Raw genomic sequence first — 16,034 nt, 5'->3', positions numbered from 1 at the left:
AAGAACATACCACCAAATCTGAATGTGGTTTAAACACTTAACAGTGGCATAAAAATCATAGATTAAAACCTCAGGTAAAACGGACTGTACTGACTCGGTAGAAAAGTGTTTATAATTGCCCCTCATTGGGATCTTCCCTTCCTTCTGTGATATGATGATGGAGAGAGAGACTGAATGGAAACATAGCAGGACTCTGGCAGCGTGGCAGGTGTAAGTCGGGGCTGCCTTTGTTTCTGGAGCATGTCATGGCATTCAGAGATGTTTCCAAAATGCATAATCTGCAGGCTTGATGTCTGTGTCTAGACATAATTAGGGTGGAAGAGGGAAGAAAATAGCTTACAGGACATCTGTTAATCCATGATATGTTCTGTTTGGAGGTCAGGACAATTTGCAGTGCAGTTGGATTATAGATATAGCATCTTTTAAGAGTAGGGGTCCCTATTCCATGCCAGGTGCTCACACAGACTCTTCTGTGGCAGCAGCAGGAGGAAAAAGCAGCTTGAGTGGTCAGAAGTATTAGAGAAGCAGCATATGGCACCAGCAGATATACTGCTGCTGGACAGACTTCCAGACTCCCTAAAAGATCACTCACTAAAACTTTTCTTGAAGGCCATGTCTTATTGCATTTCCTTCTTTTTTTTTTTTTTCCCAGATCCCCGGCTGTGGCATTGAATTCCTGACAGGCTTCTGCCTCCTGAAGTTCGTATGACATTTCCTGAACCTGATATAGCCTGCTATGCTCCAGAAAAAAAATCCTTGATGTGACTAAATTCCTGGATCAGCTCCTGTGGTGTATACAGCAGAGAAAGGTGCAGGAGGAAGTTGGTCCAGGGAAGGTTGTGTTGTTGTCTCCACCTTCCATGATGTCAGTCACTCCCGTACCAGGTTTCTTCATTACTGGCAGAAGTAAATTTGTTCCCTGTTGTGGAAATAAACGCTAAAATACAGGGAATCCAGAAAACATGTAGGCATATAAGACTGTTAACAGGAGTGCCTGAGTCACACCTCTGATAGCAAAGGTCTCACCTGCCACAGCTTGGTGTTCAACATGAGCCCCAGAGGGTTTTCCTGAGTTACTGACACCATTTTTGAGGGGACAGAACAACAGAAGTGACTCTCTTATCTAGTGCTATATTTGAGCTTGCAGCTTGAGGTTTTCATGTTCTTTGTCCCTGGTCTAAAACAAACTGCTGAGGGATTTTAGGCCAGATCCCTCCTGCCCCACACGCAAATACCTGTTTGTTGAGTCACTGGCTGTTCTTCAATTAGTCTCAAAGGTACTTAGTATGTAAATAAATAAATTCCATGAAATATGGTGATTTTGTTGTGGCGTTTTGGGGTTGTTTTGGTTGTGGATTTTATTTCAAAAGAAAAACACCTCATCCTCCCCAAAAATATCAAACCCTTTGATTAGTTTTCAGAACAGTGCCTGAGAAGTTTTCATCCATTCATATTATTCAGTCTCCTAACTCAAATCTGACTGCTTCGCTCCAGTCAGTTACTAATCTAATTCACAATACTGAGAGCTCATGTTTTATGCAATTTAATTGGACTCGGGTGATTTTGACAGGTAAGAATTTGCTCATCGGAGCTTGATACAAGATGAAAGCGACAGACCTCAATTTTGAGTGTAGAATTTGAAAAGCAAACCAAAGCTGAACCAGGACTCGTGTGTCTGGGAACACTGGAGCTCCTGCTGTCATGGTGCAAGGAGTGCCAGGAACTCCAGTGGGATGGTGATGCCCAGAGCTGTGCTCATTCTACAGATCTTGAGCCCGCATAGGCAAGTATCCATGATAGGAAAACACTTGAGGCCCTTCCCCTGGGAATTAAATGCTGGTGTTGACTTAGCTGGAGGTTTAGGAGTGAGCACTTCTATAAATGACACATCTGTGACTTTACAGCCTGTCATGCTGTGACATGGCACTATGCAGCATTATTGTCTTGGAAGTTGTCCGAACTATTGCAAGTTGCTTTATCATTAAAGGTCTGAGATCAGTGTATAAATAACCTATACCATTGTATAGTTTGTATAAATATATACACTTATATATAACCTATACCATTAGACTGCTTATGTCAGCCCTGAAAAAAAGATGAAAATAAACATAATCTGGTGTTTGAAACCAAGATTTAAGTATTTCACCCTATCAGCTGTATGTTGCTGCTTTACTTGCATTGCTGAGACAGACACTGTGGACCTTGTAAACAGAAATGTCTTCTCAAACAGGTATAATGTTGCTTTCCTTGGGGAGATTTGGCCTGATGGTTTTTGTTTAAACATCAGAGTTTTATAGTGTCTGCGGATGATGAGGCTGAGCACCTGGAAAGGTGCAATAAGAACACTGTTTGTTCCTCCTTGAACGTGGTTTAGACTGTAATCCCATTTCAGGTAGTGTATGACCAGCTCTGGCAGCGGTGATCTTGCTGCTTTGGGATGATTAACCAGCAGGCTCAGGGGTTCTCCTTCAATGATGGCAAGAATACTAATGTATTGCTCTTGATTTTCTGTCCCCTGATCTCCAAAGATGGCAGAGCTGACAGAACTGCCTTTTTTTTTAATTTTTATTTTTTAAATTTGCAGTGGGGAAAGGGGCAGAGTGAAGCAGCAGGTATTATAGTTTAAAATGAAAAGAAGGAAGTAGGAAATTATTGGATATATTTGAATCCTATTATTAGCTCAAAACCTGAAGCATACATTTAAGACCTAGTCAAAAAAGTAGGGAAAAAGTTAGAAACTTCTTAATGTTCTGAAACTTTGAAGAAAGGATATCCTCACTTGCACACAGTGGCACGAAATAAGAGCAGAATGTATTGCAGTTTGCAATGTCTTAGGATTGGTGCTTTAATGGTATTAATAATATTTTTAAAGCAGTTCCTATGTGGACCTCTTAGAGATGAATTGCAGCAAACCTCCTCCTTAATTGATTCAGTTAAAAATAACAAATATTTTGTAACTGTGTCACTGTTTTGGTCATTTAATTAGCCTGATGTTTCAATCAGGTCTGTTCTTTAAACAGCATCAGTGACAGTAGGGCTGACACTGACAAGTGACATTTTATTCATTTTTTGCCCTATAATTTGTCAGCATTTTTTCAGCTCATTCTGCTTATATCTCATGACAATAATGACTTTGAATTTTAATTTAGGGTCACCTTGGAGCTTTAATGAAGGCAAGGCATTGTGCATTACACTTTGGATGCCCTCAAACTCAAGTGAAAAACTAAAGTTTCATCAAAAAAGATTCTTACAAGAAGGAGATGGAAAAAAAAGAGAAGCAATAGTTGTCTTTGTGAAATGCAATATGGACTGGTTGGCATTAGATATACCACATCTTCGAGAGGGAAAACATTAAAATAAAAGAAGAGCAGCATAAGTAGAACTTAAATCCTAATAGTAAAATATAGAAATCTCTCACTGTACATTTCATGTGGCGAAGGTAACACTCAGTGGAGAAAACTCAAATCTCTCTCCATAAAAGTTAGTCTTTATTTTGATTGCTCTCTTAAGCACTGTTTTATTAAAAAAAAAAAAAAAACAAACAAAAAACCAACCAAAACACCAAAACCAAAATAATCCAAAACAAAACAAAGAAACAAAAACCATATCAAACAAGTACCCCAAAACAAATCACCAAACACCCCCTCAGGATGCTTAAAGTGTTTGAGGCTCCACACAGACACCTTGCTTCTGAAGCCATGCAGGTACCTTAAATGTATGATCCAGAATTTGAAAACATTTTTGACTTTCTCTCTCTACTTCTGGAAAAAATCTCATGCTTCAGTATGTAAGTATAGCCTTGATAGGGTCCTGACTTAATGAAACCTAAACTTTTTATTTCAGGTTTGGTCTTTGTTCTGAATTGCTCACAACTGAATCCAGTAAGGAGAGATAAGAGTCAGGATAATGGGTAGAAGAGGAAATGGCTAACAGTGCCTCATGCTGTTTCATATAGGGAGGTAAACTATTTGAGAACAATAAACAAAGATACTGATGAATTGTAGTAGTCAATTATGAGCAATTAATAACCTTAAGAAGATAAATACTAAATTTAAAAAAATCAAGGCAAGAGAATTATTGGATCTCTCTCTGGAAAGTTACAGTGCTGGATAAACTACAAAGGTCTGAGTGGCTAATTATTTTGTGAGTAATATTCCAGAAACTAGATGAAATCTTAAGAATATAGCTTTTTCCAATAAGGGAATGTTCCATTGCTTCAGCTTTTACAATGATTTAGTATGGTGTAGAGATTATTGTATTCTGCAAGGTTCCTCAGCCAGAACTTCTAGATGAACTGTATTACTGCGAATTCGACTCACCACTGTATTTTCAAACTAAAAAATACCCATCACAAACTGTATTTCTTGGCATCAGACAAATTTCCTTGCTGAGGTTCATCCTAAAAACAAAACTTAATTTCTTTGATGCTTTGTTTGGCTTTTTATTTTTAAGTTTTCTTTTTTTTTTCCCTCCCAAGATTAGTTCTGCTCTGTCACACTAAAATTGTTGAAGAAAGTTCCATCAGGAGTCCAAGATGTAGAGGTAATATTCTTTCTTATTAAATTTCTACTTAGAATATAAAGGAGGTAATAAAATAAGATTCTAATGTGTGTTACTTTGCTTAGTAGAATATGATGAGTTTATTGAAGTATATATAGAGAATAATTTAATTATAAATTTTTCTTTAATATTTCACGTCTGTGCAATTGTTGTGAGTTGATACGATGAGAGGATAATTCAAGTTGGAAGGGACATGTGGAGATATCTAGTTCAACTTCCTGTTCAGACCATGGTCAGTCATGAGGTCAGAGTATGTTGCTTTGGGATTTATCAAGGCAGGTGTTGAAAATCTCCATAATCATTCTGGGCACATTGCTCCAGTGTCACATCCTGTCTCTGAAAAAGTTTCTCCTTATATCTAGACTGAACTTCCCATGCTTTGCCTTACTCCTTCATCTCATATCTTCCTTCTATGCAATGAAGAGTTGGGCTCCACCTCCTTGTTACCTTTGATCACTGGTAAATTCCTGTGACATTCCTCCGAAAGCAGCTCTTCTCTGGGTGGAACAAACCCCAGTCCCTCAGCTCCTTCTTGCAGAGATGAACTTTGTCAGTGTTTGCACCAATTTGTCTATGTGTCTGTTATGACAGGGCCCAAAACTAGACACAGTGTCTGTTTGTGGTTTGTCAAGTGCTGAATAGAGAAGGGATCATCTTTTCTCTCACTCTGCCAGCTGAACTCCTGTTGTTACACCTGAGGATGCTGCTGAACATCTTTGCTGCCAGGGCACACTGCTGACTCGTGGCCATGTCCTTCTATTAGAGGTGCTTCCAGCCAAACAGTGCCCAGGAAGGGGTCCTGCTTTCCACGTCTTTGTACTTGTAGTCATTGTATTACAATTCTGGATTTACTTTGGCTTTTGCAAGGAAGTATTACTTAACTTGTACACAATTTCTCTATAATGTCAATGTCTGTGGTACTTCCAGTTTTTACCTGTATTTTCCATTTGGTTATATGACATGTAGGATACATCCAAATGTCATGTATAATTATTGGGCACTGGTTTGTCTGGCCATCAATGAACCTTCACAGTGTAGGCTCCCTTTATTGCTGGAAGAAGAAGATAGCATCTTTGGCAAGCAACTCATTTCTTCCTAAAAGAAACAGCAAAAACAAGCAAAGTGAAAGTACCTCTCTTACCTGACTGTAAGAGTCCGAGTGCCCTATTTGTACTCAACCCTTATGCTCTAGGTATATAAAGAAAGGGAAGATAAACCCCTCTTCTCTGTCCTGATGAAAGCAATGAAAGCTTTCACATTGTGAAGATTCAGCTACAGCTTAAGATTGGAGCAAGTCCAGAGGAGGGCCACAAAGCTGATAAAGATACTAGAATACCACTCATATGAAGACAGGCTGAGAAAGTTAGAACAAGGAGTAATGGGTTTAAACTGAAAGAGGGGAAATTTAGTTAGATATACAGAAGAAATTCTTTACTGTAAGAGTGATGAGGCACTGGAATGGATTTCCCAGAGAAATTGTGAATACCTAGTTCCTAGAAGTGTTCAAGGCTGGGTTGGATGCAGCATTGAGCAGCCTGGTCTAGTGAAAGGTGTACCTGTCTATGGTGAGGGTGTTGGAACAAGCTGATCTTTAGTGCCTCTTCCAACCTAAAGTACTCTATGGTAAGATGGCCAAGACTTTTTTTAGAACATTCAGATTTAGTGCCTTTAGTTGGGCTGCTGCTGTGAAGGGACTCCTGGAGCATGTGCAACTCAACCTATGAATACACAAGAAGTACTTACATGAACAATTCCTGTCTGATGTTGGTGAAGCACAATTTCAGGCCATGGCTCAGCTGCCAGACTGTTTCACTGGGCATTGCCCAGACCTTTCAACTGTTCTGCAGCTATTTAAGGAAAATGGAATGATGATGTGTGAAAGAAAAGAAAAAAAAGTTATTTCCTTTACATGGAGTCTGATCCAATTTTACATGAAAATATTAGAGTGAGCTTTCTGGAGGGTTCATTGAGAAGTACAGTAAAGGACAATTCATGAGACTAGTCTATGAAGACTTGAGAATCCTTTAAGAGTAGCCTTGGATATAGATGAAGAATGCACAAATGTAACAGAAGTAAATATCTGGAACTGACTGTTTTGTTCTCATGAAATGGGGCAGAGAAACAATGTAAGGAAAATAATACAAGTAGGCCAAATTATGTCCTGGTATAAGTAGGTACAGGTCCACTAGCTGTCCTTGCTTTGTACTATTTTAAAGTTTGACCTTTGGAGCTATGGTTTCTCTAAAAAGGAAACAATCCCAAACCTGAAGTTCTATTTATATGCAATTCAAATTATTTTAGCTACTCTTAGATTGCTTTGATGGTGAAATAAAACACCAAAATTATGTTGTGTGTTGCAATTTTCTCCTGCTTTCAGTGGCTGTGTTCTCTGATGAAGTTGTTCCCCTATTTTTCCAAAGTACTTGTAGTAATACATGCAAATCTATCCAAGACTTGCAACCAAGAGTGGAGTCTGCTGTTTGGCCAGCTGCTTCTGCTGCCTGGTTAGGGATTGGTTTTGTTGTACAAGAGATGATGATTGTAGCCAGTATAGTGGTTTGTTTTATACTGGGGCTCACCCATTTCAGACCCTAATGCCGTTAACATCCATGTATAATGCAGTACATGGTTGCCCAAGGGTCTAACTAGTTGTCACTAAGAGGAGAACAGAAGTGTTTGTCACTTAATTTCACAGTAGCCATTTTTGAAGCTTTCATCTCTGGAGCAAGTGTGGCTGGGCTGGTTCCTGCCTAGGTTGCACTCATGCTATTTGAAGTTTTCCCATTTGGACCTCTAAATTTTTAATTGTTTGAACACAGGAAGCAAGGACTGGCTGGCTGATGCTGTAGGAAGGATGTTCTGCAATGCAATGAGAGATTCTTTTCCCTGTCTCTGCTCTCAGTTGAGCATAGATCTAAACCCTGAGTAGCTGTGTTTTGAGGGGAACTCTAGCTCTCTAAAACATCTTAACCAGGTTCTTTAGCTTTCTTTTTCTCTGTGTGACAAACCTCCATTTAAAGTGCTTCCCCTGCAGAATCAGAAACAATTTTATCTTCTTTTGTTCCCTGTTCCTCAACTCCCCAGAGGAAAAGAAAGGAAAAAAAAAAGAAAAGAAAAAAAAAGGGGAAGAGAATACTGTAAAAAACTGTAGCAGCTACCTCTTCTACTTCATAAAACAGGTATAAGATGAAGGGAAGTTGTAGTATCAGAAAAATACCGTGATTAGGTAGCTGAGAGCAGAAACTGAGCTTTAATTTTTTAGTGTTGAACATTTCCATGTCCATTTTGATTCTCTGCAATTCTTGGAACATATTAGTTTTGTGCTGAAATACATTTTTCTCCCCCTTTATGTCACACTTGCTCATAAATTTCTCAGTGGACAGAAGGATTTGGATGCATAAATGAATATTCTGTCTTCATTAAATTCAGTGCATAATTTCTATTACTTCTGTGTGCTTTTTATGGTAACTTAAATGTAACATTTTATGAGCAAATCATAAACCCTGAATTTACTGGAGTATAAAATCCTTTCTTTCCTTGGTCATCTCTTAGCTCCAATACCACAGAAACAAAGGAAAATATCTTTTATCAGCCTTGAGTGGTACTGATGCAAAATGCATTTATGCCCGTGAAACTTCCACTGAAGAAAATTGATTTCTGGTAGGTCAAGTTGCTATGGAATAGTTTATATTTCCAAGGAACAAACAAAAAATGCATATAGGGTGCTGTGACTTGCGTCTCTGTGCTTAACATAAAACTGAGTAAAGTTAAAAATAAACAAAATTGTTGTTCTAACAGGAAACCAGTCTAATTCAGCTCTGGTTTACTACATGCTTGCACTACTGTAAGCAAGGGTAGTATTTGTTGGAATGTCAGCTGGGGTGTCTGCAGCCTTTTGGAAGGTCTGCAGGGTGAACATTACCACCTAGTGGTTGACAATAGTGCAGAGGAGGTAAGAATTGCACACAGTTACTGCAGGTAGGCCAAGCATTTGCTTGTAAAGGTCTGCCCACAGTATGTGGAAGTTTAAATACCTGAAAGCAGAGACCTATTGGGTTTCTGTTTAGCTTAGTGCCTAAGTATTGCATTGTACTTACTAAATATCTTCAGGGTGAAAACACAGAACAAAGGAAATGTAAACTTGCAGTTGTGATGAGAACTCCACTTGCCTCAGATTTACTACAGTAGCAGAACTGCCACTGTCCATCAGATGTGTAAGCTGCTCACTGGACTCTGCAGTAAAGGTGAAAGAGCTTCAGCCAGTGTTCTGCCTGGTGAGAACAGACAACTCCTCTGCTGAGGGGCTGGCTAAGCTCAACTCTGCTTATACAAACAGAGGAACAGAATTTGTTTCATTTGTCCTTTGCCAAAACGTTGGTTAAAAAACAGCAATTCAAATTTTTAAGTACATTTTTCTATATTCTAAAAAAAAAAATCAATTCTCTAAGAAGTATTATTTCTCTTATGTTGACAGTCCCATTCTGTTACTTGTTCCTATCATATATTGGCTCATGCAAAAGGCGCAAAACTGGGTGAGCTTTGAGTGTCTGAAACAGCTCATGTATTTGTGGTTTGGCTAGGCAGCAGTCTAGAGAGTAGATTGGTTTTGGTTTTTTGGTCTTTGAATACAAGCATCACCCATTATAACTTTGCTCCTTGCTGCTGCCACCAGATTTTGCCTACACTCCTGGAGAGTCTGAAGTCACTTGGAGTTCAGTAAATAAGCTAGTAAAGACAACTAGTAAGTACAGGCAATTCGGTCAAGAGAACCAAGCTAGAAGGTGAGTGGAAAAAAATCTTTCTTTTGTCACAAGTGTGATAAATGGGTCAGAACCTGGGATAAAAATATCTCTATCCACTTTTATGTCTCACTGTTCGTCCCTAAACCAGGAAGAGTAATGCTGAGATTGCAATTGAATCAAGACAGGAAAATGAGGCAAAATATTCATTATGAATACTGAAAACAGTTTTACTTATGAATTTATGTATTTCCATGCTTGGTAGTGTAGTTTTCAGAATATATTATTGTCAGCTTGTGGGTTTTCTGTTCTTATGGATTGTTTTTAAATCTCTTGCATACTGAAAATGCTCCAAACTGCAAATGAGACTTTTTGTTCTACAGTAACATATAGCCATTTCCTCTTGAGAAGTCATAGATCTACCCAAACATCTTCCAGTATATGCACAAGGAAAAGTATCTGGAGTTTTGACAATGACATTCTAAGCAATTATATTTCTATGGTAAAATGAAATTTTAAGTGACTAAAAACACCCAAGGGAGTGGATAAATATATAAAAGGGGACTTTTTTTTTTGCTTTTAAGCAATCATGAAGTTGCTTCATCAAAAGAGCTGATACAACATCGACTTGTTAGTTCTGAGAGGTTTAACTTTCTGAGCTGAAGTGTGCTTTGTGGTGAAAAGGACTTTGCAAATAAAATTCAACAGCTTGCAAATGAGGCTTTGTAGCATCTGATGACAGGTTGTTTTTTGGGTGTTAATAGTTGTTAAAGATTTCACGTGCAAAGAAAGATTGACTACAGACTCGAGATCACTCTCTGTTCTGTATGAAACAGGGGAGGTGAAGCTATTGTGTCCTGAGAGCAGCATCTCAGTGAGGGAGAATAAAATGTGACAAAATCAGTATTTTTTTTAGGCTAACATTTATAGTGTTCAAATACTAATTTTCTTCATCTGTTCCACACACCCTCATGCTGTTCACTTCTCCCACCCTCAAACAGAGGAGACTTGCAAGAGCAGATTGGAAGCTTAAGACACTTTTCCTTTTACATTCAAAAGAGACTGTTTAAAATCAAAAGGCTAGCAGCATGCTGCTGCAAGCTAATAGTCTTTAGAAACATTGGGTGTTTTTTGAAAACAATCATTTGTAGAGACAAATACCACCAAAAAATGTATGGCAGTATATTGATTATTGTGCAAAATGTGTTCAGGGAGTCTAGAAGCTAATTTTCTGTCTATATGAGAGAGAAGGCTGAGAAAACCTCTTTAAAAAGCAAGTGATTTTAGTCCAAGATTAAATTACACTCTAAAGAACCCACCATTCACTCAGACATTGACAACATAGTTCTGACCAGCCTTTTAATGCAATCCTTTCTTCAAAAAGTAACTGCCAAGGCTTTATTATTTTAACATTTCTCAGTGGCCAAGGAAAGAAGTTCCCGTAACTGCTGAAGAGACAGGTAGAAACCTATGAATAACCCTCATTAGTGAAGGAAAGGCTTCTTGAATGTATGAGTCAATAAACTGTTAATCAAAAAGGTCATTTGTTCTTCCTGATGGCAAATTCTTTATATAAATGGCAAGTGCAAACAGCAGCAGTGGCTGCAGAAAAATCCAATGTTTAAAGAGTTTGAGGTGATGTATGGTCCAGTAGTACAAGGCTACTTGTATTGAAATTGGCAGTGTGTATTGGCAATTGTAAGTAATTTCTTATTATTAGCTGGGTAATTAAGTATCTGTGATGGAAAATCATCTTTCTTCAGTAAAGAGAAGAGTGACTAGGAAGGTGACTTTTCATATGTACGAAAACCATGAAACTCTTTCTGATAAAGATGTACCCATGGTAATTCACTACAAGGTACTCAGTTTATGCTTCATTGAGTCCTACAGGACTTGGGCACATCCTAAATCTTAAGTGGTTGAACTGAATTTCTGCTAGTGAGAGAATGTTCAAAAAGTCATCTTTGTGGCTTCATCTATAATAATTATGATAGTCCGCTCCTTTTCACTCTGAGGTCTCACAGTGATGTGTACTGATCAGTGGTTCCCAATCATCTTTCATAGAATGATTTGGGTTGTAAGAGCATCTAATGTTGAAATCTCTATAGTGTCTAGTCTTCACAAAATTTAGGAATTACCAATAACCTTATTAATTGGAATGAATATACAATATGGTGAGTTAGGAAGTACCCACAAGGACCACGGAGTCCAACTCTTAGCACTGCAGAGGATGCCCCAAGCATCCCACCATGTGCCTGACAGTGTTCCCCAAACACTCCCAGAACTCTGTCAGGCTTCATGCTGTGATCACTACCCTGGAGAGACTGTTCCAGCACCCAACCACCCTCTGGGTGAGGAACCTGTTCCTAATATGCAACCTAAACCTCCCCTGACTCAGCTTCAGGCTATTCCCTCACCTTCTGTCACTGGTCCCCACAGTGCCTGTCCCTCTTCCCCTCTGAGTTGTAACTGCAGTGAGGTCTCTCCTCAGTCTCCTCTTCTCCAGTTGAGCACATCAATTTCCCTTAAGTGCTCTTCACACAACTTCCCCTAAAGGCCCTTCACCATCCTTATTGCCCTCCTTTGGACACTCTCTAGTGGCTTAATATCTTTCTTATATTGCAGTGCCCAAAACTGCGCCAATATTGCAGGTGAGGCTGCGCCAGTACAGAGCAGAGCAGGACAATTCCCTCCCTCAGCTGGCTGGTGATGCTGTGCCTGATGTCCCCCAGGACACGGTTGGCCCTCCTCGCTGGGCACTGTTGACTCAAATTCAACTTGCCTTTGACCAGGACTCCCAGATCCATTTTCCAGCACTCGTTCCCTAGTCTGTCTACACATCTGGGGTTGCTCCATTTGAAGTGCAGAATCCAGCACTTCCCCTTGTTGAACTTCCTATGGTTGGTTATTCCCCAGTCCTGTAATTTGTCAAGGTCTCTCTGCAGGGCCTCCCTGCATTCCAGGGAGTCAACAGCTCCTCTTAGTTTTGTCATCTGCAAACCTGCTCAGTGTCCCTTCAAGTCCTGCATGAAAAAACCCCCAACAAACTTAGAAGAATTAAAAAAAAAATTAAAAAGGTGTATTGGCAGGAAGTATTTATGAGTTTGTTGCCTTCCATCTGTAATTCTTTTATGATCTTGTACCTCAAAGAGATTACTTGAGTGACTAGTTAAATATTTTTTCCCCAAAAAATTCTTGCAGACCAATGCTAGTAAGTGCATTGAAGTGCTAGTAAGTGCTCTTACTCTATGAACAAACAGTACCTTTATTGCAACAATGGATTTTTAGGGTTACTCTTTTGACTAATAGGGTTACTGTTCATCATAAAACTTTGGTGCCTTTAGTATTCTAGAAGGTAATTGTTACCAAGTACTACAGAGGGAAAAGATTGATTTATTTGTATCTGCTCAACATGCAAGAGCCTAAGCTTTGTACCTGTTTTCTTGATATGAAATCAGATTTCATCTATGCAAATACACACGCAATTACTTTCATGCACACACACTCTTTGCTGAAAAGGAGTAAGATGTAGGCATGGAAATAGGAATTATATGAATACTGTAGTTAAAAAAATCAGTAAGCTAAACTTTGTCTTAATAACTTATGTGAAAGTTTTTATCTGAACTAAAATTTGCAGTGCAAGACTTTTCTTATTTTGTAAAATTCGAATCAGTTTTCCAAATGAAGAGTAAAGCACAACAGATCTTTATTTTAGGATGCAAAATTATACTTATGGTACTATTTGGTTGAAATTCTTTGCAAAATTTTTTTATGCTTTTGGGGAGATTTTATAATTTGTAGCTGAAAGCTGCTGTATTTTATAATAGGACTCTGATGAAGTGCTTTAAACAAACATTTCTTATGGTTCCTCCAGTCTTCTTTGGTGCCACAGAAGCACTTTTCTTGTCAGTAATGTGACAAAAACTGAGGCAGGTGCATGTCTTGTCTATATCCCTTATAGCTGACTAACATCCTCTGTTCTTGGTTAAGGAATTCCATGAATTCCATTAGGTAGTATCTGCTGGAGAGGGAAGCAAGCAGGATCTAGCTCTTATTGACCTGTGGATCTGTACCTCGGACTTTTGCCAAGGGTATTTAATTGAAAGGAAGACTGAGATAAAATTATAGCCTTTTGAATGCCAATATGTGCTTGCAGCTTTGTTAACCCACTTGTTTTGAATCTCAATGAAGAATTCTTGCATAACACATTATTATAAAATAAATGATGCACAAGATGTATTTTGTAAAACTAAATAAGGGATAACGAATTGGACTATATTACTGGTCATATATGGCTTTGCTATCTGAAGTACCAAAAAGAAAAAAATAATGTATCTGAGAAAGTGTGCTAATAGCCTTGGCAGGAATAGCATGAATAGAGAGGCTGCAGATGAAACAGAAAAAACTTATCCGCATAGTCTATGTTCTTGGATATTCTTGTTTATACAAGGGCTAAAAGGGAACATGATAATTGAATATTAAGCCAAATCCTGTTCATCTTTATTCTTGGAAGAATTTGTCTTGAACAATTGACAGCTTTGGTATCAAGAAACCTGTCATGGGACAGATCTTTTATGGTATATTACCCAAATATCAGCTCATTACTAGTCTCTTGAAGGACAACCTCAGCTACTCTGTTCCTTTACTTGGTAATTAGGAGACCACCAGATGGCCCTAACTGAAATGATTGGTGTGGCATAAATTCATAAAAAGAAGGGGAGAGGGGAGGAAATGCATGGAAATATGGAACATTCTTCCTCCTGTTAGTTTTTTAGGCCTACTTCAGTTCTTGAGGACAGTGAATGTCAGATCCATTTGATCTTAATGGGACAGATAAGCACTATCTTACAGATTTAATGTAGCCATTGAACAAATTTGACAGCTGGTGTGAATCCCACCCTTTGGCGTTAGAAGAGCCAATCCAGGTTAGCAAAAATGGCCTGGAAGAGCATCTCCCTGCTACCAACCCAGCATATTGGCACCAAGGCACAATATACAGCCATGCTTATGAAGATGGGTTTTCTAGCCTGAGTTCCTTGCCTAATTAAAAGGTAAATTAGATATGCACCCTATCTTTGCTGGTTTTAGCTACAATAAGAAGAGAACACTGAAGGCCTTTGAAGACATTGGTTAAGAGTCTTTGCATATAATAACAAAAAATTTATACAGAAATATTTAAATATTAGTCAAACCAAAATCACTGCATCCATAGCATTTTCAGTTCATCATCATAATTTATGTTAATACAAAAGCAAAAAACCCTACAACTTTTGGGACTTTTAGCTGCTTGTCAAAATCTGAGTTTTTAAATAAAGACAAAAAAATTTAGATATGGAAAATGAAATAAATGATTAATTATACTGTTGTAAAACCTACAGTCTTTGATCTGTGCTGTTACAAATTCCAGTGAACTTTTTTGTCATGTATGTGGGAAGTCTAGAAATCATTTTCCATGAAAGTAAACAGAACTTGACCAATGTTAAATAAAACAAATATGTAGGTATGGGGCAGAAGGAAAATGTACCTTAAAGTAAATGCAGTAGAATTTGTTTCTAATGAGCTTTATAATGAGATTCTTCCATGATCCTCTAGGGTATTGGCAATTAGTAGTCAGGTTGCACAGAAATGTGCAGTTGGTTCATGTCCTAATTGCAGACCATAAATTAAAGAAATATTGCAGGGTGAGTTGCTTATTTAAGATGTTCAATAATTTTAGCTCACTGGATAATCTGGATGAACTTCAGGTCTCAGAGAACAATGTATTTAGCGATTTAAAGTAGTTTGACTCTATTTAGGTATATGAAGGTTAGAGAACCCTTGAAGAAGTTAATGTACAATGTGTGGAATAATTGCTTAATGGAGAATGTAGTGTATTTGATAGAACCTTGTATTGATTAGTGGGGGGGGAAATGATACTTTTATGGAAATCATCCACTAAATGAGAAAGCTTCAAGCACAATGAAATCTCTCCTTTCTTGTACACCATAACGGGCACCTCTTCTCCACACACCTGTCCCTGCCCTCTGAAAGTGTCTAAATGGCTAATGGGGGATGCAGCATTGCAGGTGTGACTGAGAAGACGACCAGGTGAATTTACTGAATATGAGTTTTTCATTTTTAAAAGATTTGTCAACAATAATAGATATCTAGGAACAAAATACTAAGCTTGTTCAGATTGTCAGTGAACAGGCCCCAAAAAAGGAGAGGGAGAGAGAGGGGCTGAAAATTTTTTAAGATGAAAAAGTACTTTCCCATACATGATGTAAGCTTCAGTATTATGTTTGTTTACTACTTTGCCCATGCACAGAATCTTTTCGAAAACACTATTTCTTAAACGCTGTTCAGACTAGAGATCATTTATTTAACAAAGGCTAATGATACCTGAAAAATATCTCAGTGACTTTTACCACAGCCTTTCAAGCTCTGTTTGGAAACTCTCCGTGAAATTTACTGGCCACAAACCATGAACAAAATGATTCCACCTTGCTGCAGGAGAAGGAGTAATACTGCTCTCTCAACTTAGAGATAAGGGCTGGAAACAGAAGATTTACATCAAAAGTGTTTCTAAATTTGATGAATATGCCTTTTTGAGTGGTATTACTGCTAAATAACATGTTTCACGTTCACAGCATAGCTGTTACTGACTTTCAGCACTCTTGGGAAAAAAAGGGGCTCTCAAAGAATTCTGGTACTACTGCCATAACCTCCCATTTCTGGTCGTCTCCTGCTGTGTCA

Source organism: Pithys albifrons, chromosome 1 (genome assembly GCF_047495875.1).
Source record: "Pithys albifrons albifrons isolate INPA30051 chromosome 1, PitAlb_v1, whole genome shotgun sequence".
Lineage (NCBI taxonomy): Eukaryota > Metazoa > Chordata > Aves > Passeriformes > Thamnophilidae > Pithys > Pithys albifrons.
Note: the sequence above shows the minus strand (reverse complement) of the source record.